Source organism: Kogia breviceps, chromosome 2, assembly GCF_026419965.1.
Source record: "Kogia breviceps isolate mKogBre1 chromosome 2, mKogBre1 haplotype 1, whole genome shotgun sequence".
Lineage (NCBI taxonomy): Eukaryota > Metazoa > Chordata > Mammalia > Artiodactyla > Physeteridae > Kogia > Kogia breviceps.
The window spans coordinates 123,037,621-123,055,321 of record NC_081311.1 but is presented as its reverse complement, the minus strand read 5'-3'; the positions used below and the strand labels follow the sequence as shown (position 1 = coordinate 123,055,321).

The 17,701-nt window shown below is 40.6% G+C and overlaps 1 protein-coding gene across 1 annotated transcript in view; it reads left to right on the top strand.

Annotated features, from left to right (window-relative positions):
* Positions 1-17,701, top strand: part of ARL5A (ADP ribosylation factor like GTPase 5A) — a 69,003-nt gene that overhangs the window by 40,548 nt on the left and 10,754 nt on the right. Inside the window, exon 7 of the transcript XR_010839113.1 lies at positions 7,250-7,362. The gene's annotated coding sequence lies outside the window, so the exon portion shown is untranslated. The remainder of the gene's footprint in view (positions 1-7,249; positions 7,363-17,701) is intronic.

Here is a 17,701-nt window from a genome sequence, read left to right as displayed (position 1 = left end):
GTGGTATCCAATGGCCCCCTTCACCAACAGTGCTCCAGGACCCTCAGGGTCCGTACACACCCTTCTGTCTTCTGAAGTCCTCCTCCTCCTCCTCTTCCTCACGTGTCTGGCTCATCCCGCTCAGGTCTCAACACCAGTGTCACCTTCTTGGTGCGATCTTCCCTGGCCACTCTAGGTAAATAGGTCTCACCCTCTGACCCTTGCTATTATCTATTGTGATACTCTGGCTGTTTCTTTGTCACACTTACCCAGTTTTGTGATTATCCATCTTTTTGCTTTCTTATTTACTATCTGTCTCCATGAGGGCAAAGGCTCTGAGTATTTCACAAACCCCACCATGCATCTAGCACCTGCTTTAGTGCCTGAACCCTAGTATAGGCATTCAATAAATATTTGAAGGATGGATGGATGAATGAACATGTGTCCAGAGTAACACCATTCAATAGAAATATAATGTGGGCCACGTATGTAATTTCAAATTGTCCAGTGGCTACATGTAAAAGAAATAGTAAAATTAATGTAAAATTAACTTTAATAATGTATTTTATTTACCCAGTGTATCCAAAATCTTATCATTCCAACACATAATCAACATAAAAATTATTAATGAGAAATTTTACATTTTTTTGTACTAAGTCTTAAAAATCCATTGTGTATTTTACACTGTCAGCACATCTCAATTTGACCTAGCCACATTTCAAGTGCTCTGTAGCCACATGTGACTCTTGGCTCCTGTACTGGGCAGTGAGGTCTAGAGCATACCAGGGCTTAATATGTGGTAGCTGTTACATGATAAAAATAATGCAAAGCTTCAGATGAAGAAAGGCTCATCTTGAGAGCTGCAGAGAGGAGCTGTACCTACTGGCCAAGTCAACAGTATAACTGAGGCTTCATTCACCCATTAGCATGTGGAACAACAGGGAGACCTAGCGTGCCCTAATGGATGAGTAAGGCCGCTGGAAGAGGAGTAAGATGGACATCCGTGCAAAAGCCCTTGCCTTCCAGACGCTGCAGAGCGAGTGCAGAGAGGATAGCAGAAGAACAACAGGCTTGCTGTATGGGTGGGAGGACAGTGGACAGCAGGCTTTGCCAGAAAGTTGTCTGCCAGCGGAGTATCTCAGAATGGAATCCATCCAGACACCATCAGAGATTTTGCAGAATCATACTGTTTCTGGGGTTTGTTGGTAACAGAGTATGTAACGCTGATTTTTTTTTTTTTTTTTTTTTTTGGTGACTTTTTCTTATGATTAAAACTTCCTTCGGGTAATTTGTGGCCAGCATGCTTCCAGTTAGGAAGTGAGAACCAGCCAATTAGGCTGTCTACTGAAGAGTTTTAACCAGTTTTCTGGGTAGGAAATTGTCTCCTAAAAACGTGACTTTTAGATGAGAGCCTCTCACTAGATAATACGCTGCGTCCGTGGCACAGTGCTTGGGAGAAAAATCCACTGTATTTTTAAAACTCAGTTGTAATACTCTGAGTAAAATGTGTATAGTATAAAGAGGTAAGCCACTTACTGGTATCCAAAGCAAGAAATGTCTTCCATCCACATTACATTTCATTGCTCAATGCCATTATCATCCCTTGTCACTGTGAGTTCCTGAATCAGAGGGACAATAGGGCAGTTAGTGCCAAGTCACTGAGCCTACCTCTTTGCTCTTACAGAGCAATCTGGGTAGTGGATTCTGAATCGTTTTGCACAGTGTTCCCAAAGGCGTCAGTGGAGATCTGTAAGCAGGAGCGCGTTTATGGATATTTGAGAATTCCTCAGCGCAGATCTGAGCACCCAGCCCACAGTGCAGAGTGAACAGTTCTAACATGTTGACTTCTGAAAATGAAGACCCATTCTTCGCAAGTTTCAAAGAATATCTGCCAGTAATATTTTGTTGGAGATGCATGATTTACAAAAGGTCCAGTAATTTTGGTGAGAGGTTTTCTTAGTGGGGTGAGGAAGGAAAGACTCTTTCCCCAGCACAAAGAAAGCTGCTACTTTGATGAAATATCAACTGTGTTTGACAACAAACAGAAACACGGCATGAAAGCACAACTGTTCATTTCAGACTATATTAATAGAAAAATTTGGTAAACAAAGAAGATGAGCACAAGAATGTTCTACCAAGTAGATCCAATTTCTCCAAGGAAATGTTAATCCATACTCGCTACAGGCTTTCACATTAAAAATAAAAAATGAGTCATCATTGTCTCACTGATTATTTTAAGAGATTTTATAAAGGTTAACGGGTGTTTGAGTCAAATGAGTCTTTTTTATTTCTTTTTCTCCCCTTTAAATACTTACAATGAAACAAAACAAAAAAATATATTTTTAAGTTCTTAAGGGGCCCTTGCCAGTTTCATTTCTCTTTCCCTCTTAAACTATATTATTATGTCTGAGCTCCAGTATATTTTCTACTTGCTATATATGCGTGCATCCAGAGATAAAATACAGTATTGCCTTTGCATATTTTAATTTTCAAATAAATGGCAACTACTGCTAATACTTTGTGTCTTCTTGCAGAAATTTCTGTGAACATACAAGCATATATAATTTTTTACATACATAAGCTCATATACACATTTCCACACCTTGTGCTTTTTACTTAATATGTCTTAGATATCTTTTTCTATTTACCCATGTAGAGCTACCTCATTCGACTTAACAGCTCTGAGTATTCCATGTTAGATGTACCTCAGTTTATTACCCCAATTTCTTATCAATGGGCATTTAAATTGTTTACTTTCTCCTATTGCAAAAATTCCTCTATTACAAATATTGCTGAAAATATTTCTGTGTACTTATGAACAAAATTTCAAAGGCTGTGTTCATTTTAAATTTCAATAATCATAACTAAATTGCTCTTCAAGAAGTATGAGGGGCTTCCCTGGTGGCGGAGCGGCTTGGCCCGTGAGCCATGGCCACTGAGCCTGTGCGTCCGGAGCCTGTGCTCCGCAACGGGAGAGGCCGCAGCGGTGAGAGGCCGCAAAAGTATGAGTGTTTGTTTCCCCCTATTCTGGGTATTGTCAGATGATTTGACATTAGTCAAGCACTGGTGAAAAATGGCATTTTATTGCTTGAATTTGCAGTTTTCTAATGTGTGCAATAAAAGCTCTTTTCATCTGCTTATTGGTCCTTTTTTATCCTGTGAACTGCCTATTCATAGCCTTTTTTAATTTTTAAAATTTGATTCCTTTTTCAAGTTGCTATACAAGTGCTTTTTTATATTAGGGAAATTCAACCCATTCTCATATGTATCGCAATTTTTTTTTTTTTTACCAGTTTTCTTTTGCCTTTGTTTATGGTATTGTTTAAGTTACAGAACTCTGCAGAATTTGATTCTTTCTTACTTCTCTTTCTTACTCTAGTTTGGGTCCTTGCCACTCAAAGATTTCCCATAGAACAATTACAGAACCAAAGCGGGGCATTACTAATAAACCTACCTCACAAAATTGAGGAATCCCAGACCTTGGAATGGTTCAAACAGGCACTAAAATTTATCTGACAGGACTGTTGTGTGGAGGACAGGGAGACTGGATTTGAAGATATTAGAGTTCCTTCCACTTTTCAATAAAACCCATGGTGCTATGAAGAATCTGCTTGGAGTTAAAATGAGTCTTTCAGAATGAGCATTTTTGAGTTCTCTTTATTGTCTGTAGTTACTTGCATTTACTGTAGGAGACTTCACTGTCTTGGCTGCAATTTATGCCCATGTGGCTCTCTGGAAATAAAAGAGGTTGGAGATATGTGACTCCGGCTTATGGCCAACGCTCCCCTCCCCCACTCCACACCTCCTCTGCCCTCGAAGGTCCCAGCACCTCGTGGCCCAGGAGGGGAATGAGGAGTGGGTTTGTGTGACCTGTGAGGCCTCCAAGGGCTGTTGTGGGACCATCTGTTGATCAGCCAGAACGAAATGTACCCCCTTCCCAGCCCACATGTAGTGTGTTTGCCAGCTTCTTGAAGATGGACCCATTCCCTTTTCTTTTTACACCATAGACACTCAATAAACAGCAAATGTTAGTAGTCATAATAATCCATGGTTGCCCTGAAAGACAACAAACTCTTGAGTAAAATCAGCATTAGTGGACTCCAAACAACCGTCACATCTCAGGCGCCTCGGAGTGAGCTTGCTATTTGGTAACCAATGACCTTTCAGTGCCAGCGTGCCCCTGGGTGTTACTGGAGGGACACCAACTGCTTTCCCAGAGTGCTCGGGGCAGCTTCTGACAGCTGTGTTTGCCCAACTGTTTGATGTCACCTTCCTATTTAGTCTGTGGACTAGATCTGAGAAAAGAAAACACAGCACAACAGCAAGTTCTAAACTGTAAATATGACGTGGCAATAAAATGGCTTGTCTGCTTAGATATTGGGAATGCTCCAGAGAGACCAAAAGGCTGGAAAGGGAGGATAGGATAAGATTTGGAATCCCCATTTCTAAATTAAGGCCTTCAGAAGTCTGGATTTGTTTAGCATGTAAATTCCTTAGAGCTGGCATTCCTCAATTGATTGGAGAGTCTGAATCTGGGCTGCTGACAGAGAGAGAGGCTAGAGGAGAGCGATGAGTACAGCAGAGTGATTAATCATCTCATTTCTTTAGAAATGGAAACAAAGATCCTCCGTCATTGTGCTGTGGCTTAGTGGTAAGGGATCTGGAGCGTATCTGGAAACAGTCCCCGATAGTTCTGGCACTACCTGGGCCAAGACATTTTATCTCTAGGCTTAGTTTATCTCACTTTGCCCATCTGTGTAATGAGAGGGTCAGAGTTCATTAGATTGTCTAATGAAACTCATAAGAGCTTCGGTAACCTTTGCAACGTTAAACAGAGACCAGAAACTATCCAGGAAGCCTTGACTTTATCCATAAGAAGGGCTTATAAAGACTTTTTAAAATGTCCCCTGTGAATTTTATATAAATTTTGCCACTCCCTAAATCTTCTCTTTTTTTGGAAACTAACTCCAAGGAGGGTCAGTTTCATGAATCTACTCACAGGAGCAAAGGGAATTTGACCAGCTGGAATAATTCCTCGAACTTTTAAACTCTGAGTCCAGATCTTGTCTATCACTGTCATTGATAACAGAAACAAATATATATTGAATATTTACAGTAAGTAAGAAACTTGCTTTGCCAGGAACTTGATTAAGAACAAAATCGGCCCTATGCCTGACAGACAGACTTACATGGTCACTGTAGAGGTAAATTTCAGATAATAAGGTAAAACACAGGGGTGGCATTTTCTGGATTTCAGTGGAAAATGGCATCAGGATGCTCTGTGGATGGGGAGAGCCCTGACAGGAGCCTTGAAAAAGGAGGCCTCAGAGTGAAGTGAAGCTGGGAGGTGCTCCAAGCCAGGAGGACTGATGCACAAGGGCACACAAGAGCAATATTTGGGAGACACTGAGCAGGTGAGCCTCTGAAAGACAGGACCAGTGAAAGCGAGTGGCGAGCAGACGCATTTGGAAGTGAGGTTGGAGGTTTGGGCAGAAACTGCTAGTTACTTACCCTGATATCTTTTCTTCTCCTCCTTAGTAATCTAACCGTGATGCTTAGCTGAGCTTCTTACTGCTCAGAATTAAAGATTACTTTTTCCAAGTTCCTTTGCAGTTAAGTGTGAACATGTGGATGAATTCCGGCCCATAATATATTGATACAAGCAGAAATGTTCTGGGGGACTCTGGGAAAGTGTGTGTTTATCTTTCCCCTTTTTTCCTGTTACTTGGAATGTAGATGATTTGGCTTGATCTCTAGCAACCATATTGGACCAGGAGGTGATTTGAAAATGGGTATCACATGCTAAAATTTCTAGAGAAAAAAGGAGGAGACTGGGTCATTAATAATGCTTGGAAGCTGCATACTAGCCCAAGACTGCTTATCTTCAGACTTGTTTTACATGAAAGAGATTTTTAGGGCATAATTCTTTAGTATTTTTCTTCAAAAAAATTCTTTTTATTAAAGTATAGTTGATGTATAATATTACATGTTACAGGTGTACAATATAGTGATTCACAATTTTTAAAGGTTATGCTCCATTTTTAGTTATTATAAAATATTGGCTATATTACCTGTATTGTACAATATATCCTTGTAGCTTTTTTTTTTTTTTTTTTTTGGTTGCACCATGCAGCATGTGGGATCTTATTTCCTCAACAAGGGATCAGACCTGCGCCCCCTGCAGTGGAAGCTCAGAGACTTAACCACTGGACCACCAGGGCAGTCCCCCTTGTGGCTTATTTACTTTATGCATAGTAGTTTGTACCTCTTAATCCCCTACCCCTATCTTGCCCCTCCCCCTTTCCCTCTCCCCACTGGTAACCACTGGTTTGTTCTTTATATCTGTGAGTCTGTTTCCTTTTTTAAATTATTATTAATTTATTTTTGCTGTGTTGGGTCTTCGTTTCTGTGCGAGGGCTTTCTCTAGTTGTGGCAAGCGGGGGCCACTCTTCATTGCGATGCGCAGGCCTCTTCTGTTTCCTTTTTTATTATACTCACTAGTTTGTTTTATGTTTTAGATTCCACACAAAAGTGATATCATACAGTATTTGTCTTTCTCTGTTTAACTTATTTCACTTAGCATAATACTCTGCAAGTCCATCCGTGTTGTTGTAAATGGCAAAATTTCATTCTTTTTTATGACTGAGTTGTAGTTTCATTGTATATGTGTATATATATTTGTGTGTGTATATATATATATACACAAACACTTTCTTTATAGTAATTTCTAATAAAGTTCAATGAAGTTAAGAATAATAATAGTAGCTAACCTTTTTTTTTTACCAGGTGTCCTGTATTGCAAAAAGTGTATTACATGTATTATTTAATTTAATGCTAACAGTAACTCTGTATGCTAGGTACTGTTGTAATCTCTATATTTCACATGAGGAAACCGAGTCTTGAAGAAGCTAGTAACTTTCCCAAGGTCACACAGCAGGTTCACAATAGAAATGGACAATATTTCCCTACTTGTTTAAGAAGAAGGTTAGTGAGTTCTCTCTGTCACCCCAGATAGGTGTAAGCTGAGTCTGGGGTGCTGAGCAGAGATTTCTAGGCTAATAGGAGGATTTATCTGGCTGGTTCCGAGAGCAGGACATCAATTTTGACTCCCTGGGTTTTGAGGACATTTTGACTGTGCCGTCCAAGCATACTATCTGTAGTGATGTTCTTTTTAAATATATCACAGTAGAGAGTTAAAATATGAGAAATACATGTAAGCTAAAGGCAAAAAATAAACCCCCTGTTTATAAATGTATCTTCTTTCTTACAGATTCAAACAACGCATTTGGGGTGTGAAGATAGAAGCTTTGCTTATGAACCATGTGTGAGTCACAGTGACTTTAGGAAATGATGATTCAGCAAATGATTCAACGAAAGTTGACAGTAAGCAAACTATTTCAAGTTCTCTTAGAGTCGTAGAGTTGGAAGGACCGTGGGATGCTGAGGGCCCCCCAGCATTCCTAATCAGAGGTTGTACAGCCATCTTCCATACCCTTTGAGTTACAGCAACTATTACCTCACCAAGCAGGCTGCTCCTTCATCAGACAGCTCTAGTTATAAGAATGTCTCTGTCTATGTTAACCCCTAGTCTACCTCTCTGTGACCCCCCTTGCCCTCCATTGAGCCTCATTCTGCCATTTGGAGCTGCTCAGGGATTCTGTCTAATACCTCTTCCACATAATATTAACCTATGACTGTGTTTCCAAGTTCCAACTCTGAGGTTGCCTACATCTGAACAAAAACTAAAACTGTGTGTGTGGTGTGTGTGAGAGAGAGAATGTGTGTATGTCTGTGACATTGAGGGGAGGAAGAAGAGAAGACCAAGTCAGATCACCACTCCAGTCCTGGCTGGTTCACTCTGGTGCATGAACATGCACGTCCGAGCCTACATTTGCTCAGTGCTAGCTGGGCTTGTTACTTTCAAAGGTGGTTTTGCCTAGTGCTTTCTAGCTTAGAACATCCAACTGCTCTTTCTGTTGCCTGTGAGTTAACGCATGAGGGAGGATGAGAGTGACTCCTGGGAAAGGTGACTGTCTTCAAGTTTACCTCAGTCCATGGAACCCTCAGAGGATGGGCATCCAGATGAGCTATCATTCCAGGAAACACCTCTCTGCCCACACACTCCCCTCAATCCCCAACACACATACCCTGAGCCCTGAATCAAAGGTAGGGCTGCTGCCACAAAGCTGATAAGGGACAGCTCAGTGGCTCATTAAGAATCGGAGAGGCTACAGCTTACCACAGCTCCAGAGGCATCACAGTGATGGGGATACTCGAAAGGAGACACAGAGTCTGATGCTGGCAGTTCGATGTGAGAGCCCAGCCACACACATAGGAGAGAGGGCTCTGGTGTCAGCGCTGCAGCTAAAAGCCATCTTCCTTACCTTCTCTGATGGCCAGTGTCCTCATCTATCAAATTTGGTAGGACTCCCTGCCTTGCAGGCCTTAGCACCGATGTTTACTCAGTAGTGCTAAACTTCCTTCCTTTCTTGGCTCAAAATGTTAAGGCAGGAAATAATGAATATCATTAACTTGAGATTTCCTTTGTGGTTCATTATAAGGAAAAGAAGGAGAGAGAGAGAGAGGATATAAATGAATCAAAGGCAGCTGGGTTTGGTAGGATGAACATTGGCCCAGGAGAATCGGGACCCCTGGACTTCTAGCCCCAGGTTCTGCTGCTAACTGGCTGTGTAACCTCGGGCAAGTCAATTACCTCTCTGGGTGGGCCTCATTTTTCTCATTTCTAAAATGAATGCCATAAACTGGGAAGTAATTTCTAGTGTATTATACTCACAAAAATTCTGATACTGTTCCCACTCGTTCAAGTTTGTTGTGTACCTTTCACACACCAGGAACAATTTCACAGCCAGGAGCAACTCCCGAGGTCCCCGCTCTCGAGGTGCCTGTGTCCCGGGGAGGGAGACAGATAATGAATAGACAAATACATGGTGATGGCTAGTTGGTGATGAACACCACGGGGGACAATAAAGCAAGGCAATGTGATGGAGAGTGGCCGGGCTGGCAGGCGCTGGCCGGCACACAGTGGAAGGAAGTGCTATTTGGGCAGCAGCTTAATGATGGGAGGAAGGGAGCCTAGTGACTATTTGGGGGAAGAATGTTCCAGGCAGGGGCCACGGCAGGTCTGAAGCCTGGAGCTCCCAGTAAGAAGGCCAAGGGGATTGGAGCCCACTCTGGGGAGAAGTGAGCCTGGAGGGGCAGGAAGCAGGCCGATGCAGGAGATTGGATCTCACTCCAGGCGTGGGGACTTTCATTCTATTTTGGTTCTCAGAGCTGTTCAGTCCATGTGTAACAGGGAAATACTGCTTCTCCCAGCTCCCTCCCATCTCCTGTGGTGCTGAGAGGTGAGAGGTGCTGGAGGTGAGAGAGGGAGGCTGGGGAGGGAGGTGGGGGGGGGGAAGTGGGCATGGTAGGGCTCCTTGGAGAAATTGTGAAGTTAATGAGTGAAGGCAGGAGGCTGGCAAGAGAATGGCTTCCAGTTCATCTTGTATTTTCAAACTCTGAGTTCACTATTCAGAATGAAGAGAGAAGCCCTATCACATCCCACCTTTCCCTTTTCCCTTGTATTTTCTCCTCTGTGAGAACACAGGGGCAGTCAATGGCAGTGCCTATACTTTGTCTCCTAGCTTATTTTTAAAATATTTGCTAAGCCGAATAATTATGTGTTGTGCAGAAATTGTTCCCATATCATCTTCGGTCTTTATTTCAATGCAACCTTTTGAAAGCAAAGAAGTAAAACCATTGCTTTCCTGGCCTCGGAGTCTCCCGGGGGCGTGGCTGCATGGGCTGATGCATGTGGACATCTGCTCTCCAGAGGGGCAAGTTCAAGCCCTCTAAAACAAAGAAAAGAAATAACAGAATAAATTAAACTGATAAATGAGTAAAAAAGAGCCAGTCTGGGCCTGGATTCATGAATCTAAAGCAAAAAGGGCAGATACTAATGATGGACATGGATCAGCTACTTCCCAGACCTCAGATCAGCTGTCGGTTTGCCCTTCCTTACCTACACCTGGACCAAGTTGAAAGACTCGTGTTTTGCATTTTGTCTCCCCTCCCCAGTTTACCTTTCCTAGAAGTCTATTGAGGAGGGACAGCTCCTGAGGGGGGGAGAAGGAGGAAGGAGAGAAACAGTGGGCAGAATGATGCCCACTCCTGAATTAGCCACCAGAGACTGGGATTGGAACTTACCCTCTGCAAGGAATGGTGGCCCTCTGGCCACCTCTGAAAAGTCTGTGCAAGACACCCAACCGTCAGAACTAACGCCCTTTCCAGGATTATCGATGTGGACCACGGTGCACGTGGCTGTCACTCCCTGACTCATAATCTTCCAAAAGCATGATCGGGGCCGATGGGATCTGACTCTGATGTGTTCCTGAAAGGTTCCCTGCTAATCTCCTCCATTAATCCCTTCCAGCCTCCTTGGCTTGGCTTTTGCTTAAATAAGTCAGGCATATTCCTCCCTCAGGGCCGTTATTATATTTGCTGTTTCTTCTGCCCAGAATGGTCTCCCTCAGACACTCACATGGCTCACTCTCGTTTCATTGAGGCCTGTGCTCCAGCTTCACCGTGTCACAGAGCTTCCATGGCTCTCCTGACAAGCTTGCCTCTCCGCCCTTCCCTCTCCTCTTAGAACTTTGATCTGTCCCCCTGTGTGCTATCTGTCTTCCTCACTGGTATGTAAATTCAGGAGGATAGAGACTTCGTCATTTTCAGTCATCACCATATCCACATCACAATTCCTAGCACATTAATTGGCACTTAATAAATATTCACTGGATGAATGCTTTGGTGGGGCAGTCGTACTTGCTGGTCCAGCAATGTCTCCAGCACAAGCTTTGTTCATGAGCCTATGTATATCATCTGCACTAATTATATGCCCTGGTTGTTTGTGGGTGTGTGTGTGTGTGTGTGTGTGTGTACATGTGTATACATTTGCATGTTAAGAATAGCTCTAATAAAAGTGCTACATATTTTGATTTTTGAAAATTGTAAAATAGGCATGGTGGCAAGTTCAGGAACCTATGTGGCCAACAAACAGAGGAAACGTTCAGGACCTCAGCCTTGAAGGCTTTCACTGGGGCTCGGTTGGCATGCCTTCCTGTTGTTCTGCTAGCACAAAAGGGAGATGCCATCCAGAATGCATCTGGCCTCTGGGCATTGCTGAGGGTGGATCTCAAAGAGGGATCCAATTAATTTTTTAAAATAAAAATAAAAATAAATTCTTTAAAGAGAGGGAATCTACTGAACTAGTGTTGATAGGGACTGTGTATTGACCCAGGTCTCTTTGGGGTCCTCATATCTCCCAAACAGCCTCAGGGTCCTCTGTGGTTTCAGCAGCATTGGACTGAGGAGCTTAATTGCTTTTTAGCTTGGTTTCTCTGTTTACATGAAGCTGTTAAAAGTCATGAAAGGACCTCAACACCTCTGAGTTTCCTCTCTTCCCCAAGAGGACTAGCCCATGCTTCATGAAATACCCATAAAGCAGTACCAAGAGGAAAGTTGTCACTTGTGTGTTATTCCTACAGCTTTTGTTGACTAGGTCTTTTTAGTCTGACTTGCATTCATAAGCAGTGACATCATTTAGCATCTGTTAATCCAAAATTCACTAAGCACATATATTTTGAATCTATTGGAACATTCAATAAATATTTACTGAGTAGCTACTATAATGCATTAAAATGAAAAACCAAATTCTGCCTTGTTTATCAGGAGCAAAATTCCAATATGTAAAGGAGGGGGAAAAAATGGAGAAATTCTACTGTCAGCTATTCCTAGTGTAACCCCAAGAAAACTCCTTCCAGCCACCCAGGGCCCCAAAGACTGTGGTCAAAAGACCAGTCAGGAAGAGTATTTTTAAATGTTAAAAAAAAAAAAAAAGTGTTCTCAGGTCTATAACAATAGCTGATTTTCAGGGACTTCCCTGGCTGTCCATTTGTTAAGACTCCGAGCTTCTAATGCAGGGGGCATGGGTGTGATCCCTGGTGGGGCAATAAGATCCCACAGGCTGGGTGGCATGGCCACAAGATTAAAAAAAAAAAAAAAAAAAAAAGCTGGTTTTTAAGTATTTAACATATCTCAGTTTAAAAGCCACAGTCTCTTTAACCCTCTGGCAAACTATTGAAATTCACACTGCTTGGCAGGTAGACAGGCCAGAGTGTTGATTCAGAGAAAGGAAGGCCCGTGGTAACCAAGTGTCACATCTAAAACACCTGTGTGGGTAGGTGTGCACCTAGATGGGTCAGAATTCTCTCGGTTTTCTGATACCCTTTATACCACTGTACAAGACAATCAAGGTTCTGACCGTTGAACACGAGGTGTATTTACTGCAGTGTGGTTAGTTTAGCCAGCGGCAGGAAGCACTTCTCTCTCTGGTGACTGATTTGAAGGCCAGCTACCCTGAGAATTTGGATTTTCTGGATCTTTTCCCAGGCATTTGGGAAACAGATGGTAAGCACGTAGTCATTCTCTTTTCCATCTGATCTTCTGGGCAACTATTGAGGTTGACTGGATGGTTCTAGTGTTCAAGTCATGATGGTTCTGTTACAAATAACTCAGTTTGCATCTAGGGGTAAATAACAAAATACAACTTTTTCTAGTGAGGTATAAATTGGGTATCTTTGAAGTTATACATTTTGAAGAATTGAAAATGTCCGATACTTCTGAAAACACATAACCTTTAATGAATTGATTTTTGTTTTACCATTTCTTTTCCTTTTGTTACGTATTTCATCTTTCCAGAACTGACATGTTTGATGATAACATGATTATTTTCAACCAGTGGTTGTGTAGTAATCATACAGTAGCCTAATTGTAAAAGTCATTGAATATCAACTCAGACTGTTGACACCAACATCAGAAATTTATACACACACATGTACTTGTGTATGTGTTCACATGTGTGTGCATTATATATGGAGAAGGAGAAACACTGAATTACAGCTAATATCTCCCACATGTACACTGGACATTGAAGTGATACTCATTTTTATTTTTATTTTTATTTTTTTTTTTTAACATCTTTATTTGAGTATAACTGTTTTACAATAGTGGGTTAGTTTCTCCTTTACAACAAAGTGAATCAGTTATACATATACATGTGTTCCCATAACTCTTCCCTCTTTTGTCACCCTCCCTCCCACCCTCCCTATCCCACCCCTCTAGGTGGTCACTAAGTACAGAGGTGAACTCCCTGTGCTATGCTGTAGCTTCCCACTAGCTATCTAATTTACATTTGGTAGTGTGTATATGTCCCTGCCACTCTCTCACATCGTCACAGCTTACCCTTCCCCCTCCCCATATCCTCAAGTCCATGCTCTAGTAGGTCTGTGTTTTATTCCCTCCTACCACTAATCTCTTCATGACATTTTTTTTTTTTAGATTCCATATATATGTGTTAGCATACGGTATTTGTTTTTGTCCTTCTGACTTACTTCACTCTGTATGACAGATTCCAGGTCTATCCACCTCATTACAAATAACTCAGTTTCATTTCTTTTTATGGCTGAGTAATATTCCATTGTATATATGTGCCACATCTTCCTTATCCATTCATCTGTTGATGGACACTTAGGTTGCTTCCATGTCCTGGCTATCGTAAATAGAGCTGCAATAAACATTTTGGTACATGACTCTTTTTGAATTATGGTTTTCTCAGGGTATATGCCCAGTAGTGGGATTGCTGGGTCATATGGTAGTTCTATTTGTAGTTTTTTAAGGAACCTCCATACTGTTCTCCATAGTGGCTGTATCATTTTACATTCCCACCAGCAGTGCAAGAGTGTTCCCTTTTCTCCACACCCTCTCCAGCATTTATTGTTTCTAGAGTTTTTGATGATGGCCAATCTGGCCGGTGTGAGATGGTATCTCATTGTAGTTTTGATTTGCATTTCTCTAATGATTAATGATGTTGAGCATTCTTTCATGTGTTTGTTGGCAATCTGTATATCTTCTTTGGAGAAATGTCTATTTAGTTCTTCTGCCCATTTTTGGATTGGGCTGTTTGTTTTTTTGTTATTGAGCTGCATGAGTTGCTTATAAATTTTGGATATTAATCCTTTGTCAGTTGCTTCATTTGCAAATATTTTCTCCCATTCTGAGGGTTGTCTTTTGGTCTTGTTTATGGTATCCTTTGCTGTGCAAAAGCTTTTAAGTTTCATTAGATCCCATTTGTTTATTTTTGTTTTTATTTCCATTTCTCTAGGAGATGGGTCAAAAAGGATCTTGCTGTGATTGATGTCATAGAGTGTTCTGCCTATGTTTTCCTCTAAGAGTTTGATAGTGTCTGGCCTTACATTTAGGTCTTTAACCCATTTTGAGTTTATTTTTGTGTATGGTGTTAGGGAGTGTTCTAATTTCATACTTCTACAGGTAGCTGTCCAGTTTTCCCAACACCACTTATTGAAGAGGCTGTCTTTTCTCCAATGTATATTCTTGCCTCCTTTATCAAAGATAAGGTGACCATATGTGTGTGGGTTTATCTCTGGGCTTTCTATCCTGTTCCATTGATCTATATTTCTGTTTTTGTGCCAGTACCATACTGTCTTGATTACTGTGGCCTTGTAGTATAGTCTGAAGTCAGGGAGCCTGATTCCTCCAGCTCCATTTTTCGTTCTCAAGATTGCTTTGGCTATTCGGGGTCTTTTGTGTTTCCATACAAATTGTGAAATTCTTTTTTCTAGTTCTGTAAAAAATGCCAGTGGCAATTTGATAGGGATTGCATTGAATCTGTATATTGCTTTGGGTAATACAGTCATTTTCACTATGTTGATTCTTCCAATCCAAGAACATGGTATATTTCTCCACCTATTTGTATCATCTTTAATTTCTTTCATCAGTGTCTTATAGTTTTCTGCATACAAGTCTTTTGTCTCCTTAGGTAGGTTTATTCCTAGATATTTTATTCTTTTTGTTGCAATGGTAAATGGGAGTGTTTTCTTAATTTCATTCTCAGATTTTTCATCATTAGTGTATAAGAATGCCAGAGATTTCTGTGCATTAACTTTGTATCCTGCTACTTTACCAAATTCATTGATTAGTTCTAGTAGTTTTCTGGTAGCATCCTTAGTATTCTCTATATATAGTATCATGTCATCTGCAAACAGTGACAGCTTTACTTCTTCTTTTCCTATTTGGATTCCTTTTATTTCTTTATTTTCTCTAATTGCTGTGGCTAGAACTTCCAAAACTATGTTGAATAAGAGTGGTGAGAGTGGGCAACCTTGTCTTGTTCCTGATCTTAGTGGAAATGGTTTCAGTTTTTCACCATTGAGAACAATGCTGGCTGTGGGTTTGTCATATATTGCCTTTATTATATTGAGGAAAGTTCCCTCTATGCCTACTTTCTGCAGGATTTTTATCATAAATGGGTGTTGAATTTTGTCAAAAGCTTTCTCTGCATCTATTGAGATGATCATATGGTTTTTCTCCTTCAGTTTGTTGATATGGTGTATCACGTTGATTGATTTGCGTATATTGAAGAATCCTTGCATTCCTGGAATAAACCCCACTTGATCATGGTGTATGATCCTTTTAATGTGCTGTTGGATTCTGTTTGCTAGTATTTTGTTGAGGATTTTTGCATCTATGTTCATCAGTGATATTGGCCTATAGTTTTCTTTCTTTGTGACGTCTTTGTCTGGTTTTGGTATCAGGGTGATGGTGGCCTCGTAGAATGAGTTTGGGAGTGTTCCTACCTCTGCTATCTTTTGGAAGAGTTTCAGAAGGATAGGTGTTAGCTCTTCTCTAAATGTTTGATAGAATTCGCCTGTGAAGCCATCTGGTCCTGGGCTTTTGTTTGTTGGAAGATTTTTAATCACAGTTTCAATTTCAGTGCTTGTGATTGGTCTGTTCATGTTTTCTATTTCTTCCTGGTTCAGTCTTGGCAGGTTGTGCATTTCTAGGAATTTGTCCATTTCTTCCAGGTTGTCCATTTTATTGTCATAGAGTTGCTTGTAGTAATCTCTAATAATCTTTTGTATTTCTGCAGAGTCAGTTGTTACATCTCCTTTTTCATTTCTAATTCTATTGATTTGAGTCTTCTCCCTTTTTTTCTTGATGAGTCTGGCTAATGGTTTATCAATTTTATTTATCTTCTCAAAGAACCAGCTTTTACTTTTATTGATCTTTGCTATTGTTTCCTTCATTTCTTTTTCATTAATTTCTGATCTGATCTTTATGATTTCTTTCCTTCTGCTAAATTTGGGGGTTTTTTGTTCTTCCTTCTCTAATTGCTTTAGGTGCAAAGTTAAGTTGTTTATTCGAGTTGCTTCCTGTTTCTTAAGGTATGATTGTATTGCTATAAACTTCCCTCTTAGAACTGCTTTTGCTGTATCCCATAGGTTTTGGGTCGTCGTGTCTCCATTGTCATTTGTTTCTAAGTACTTTTTGATTTCCTCTTTGATTTCTTCAGTGATCACTTCGTTATTAAGTAGTGTATTGTTTAGCCTCCATGTGCTTGTATTTTTTACAGATATTTTCCTGTAATTGATATCTAGTCTCATAGCGTTGTGGTCAGAAAAGATACTTGATACGATTTCAATTTTCTTAAATTTGCCAAGGCTAGATTTGTGACCCAAGATATGATCTATCCTGGAGAATGTTCCATGGGCACTTGAGAAAAATGTGTATTCTGTTGTTTTTGGATGGAATGTCCTATAAATATCAAGTAAATCCATCTTGTATAATGTATCATTTAAAGCTTGTGTTTCTTTATTTATTTTCATTTTGGATGATCTGTCCATTGGTGAAAGTGGGGTGTTAAAGTCCCCTACTATGATTGTGTTACTGTCGATTTCCCCTTTTATGGCTGTTAGTATTTGCCTTATGTATTGAGGTGCGCCTATGTTGGGTGCATAAATATTTACAATTGTTATATCTTCTTCATGGATCGATCCCTTGATCATTATATAGTGTCCTTCTTTGTCTCTTGTAATAGTTTTTATTTTAAAGTCTATTTTGTCTGATATGAGAATTGCTACTCCAGCTTTCTTCTGATTTCCATTTGCATGGAATATCTTTTTCCATCCCCTCACTTTCAGCCTGTAAGTGTCCCTAGGTCTGAAGTGGGTCTCTTGTAGACAGCATATATATGGGTCCTGTTTTTGTATCCATTCAGCCAGTCTGTGTCTTTTGGTGGGAGCATTTAATCCATTTACATTTAAGGTAATTATTGATATGTGCGTTCCTATTACCATTTGCTTAATTGTTTCAGGTTGTTCTTGTAGGTCTTTTCCTTCTCTTATGTTTCTTGCTTAGAGAAGTTCCTTTAGCATTTGTTGTAAAGCTGGTTTGGTGGTGCTGTACTCTCTCAGCTTTTGCTTGTCTGTAAAGGTTTTAATTTCTCCATCAAATCTGAATGAGATCCTTGCTGGGTAGAGTAGTCTTGGTTGTAGGTTTTTTTCCTTCATCACTTTAAATATGTCCTGCCACTCCCTTCTGGCTTGTAGAGTTTCTGCTGAAAGATCAGATGTTAGCCTTATGGGGATTCCCTTGTGTGTTATTTGTTGTTTTTCCCTTGCTGCTTTTAATATGTTTTCTTTGTATTTAATTTTTGACAGTTTAATTATTATGTGTCTCGGCGTGTTTATCCTTGGGTTTATCCTGTATGGGACTCTCTGTGCTTCCTGGACTTGGTTGACTATTTCCTTTCCTATATTAGGGAAGTTTTCAACTATAATCTCTTCAAATATTTTCTCAGTCCCTTTCT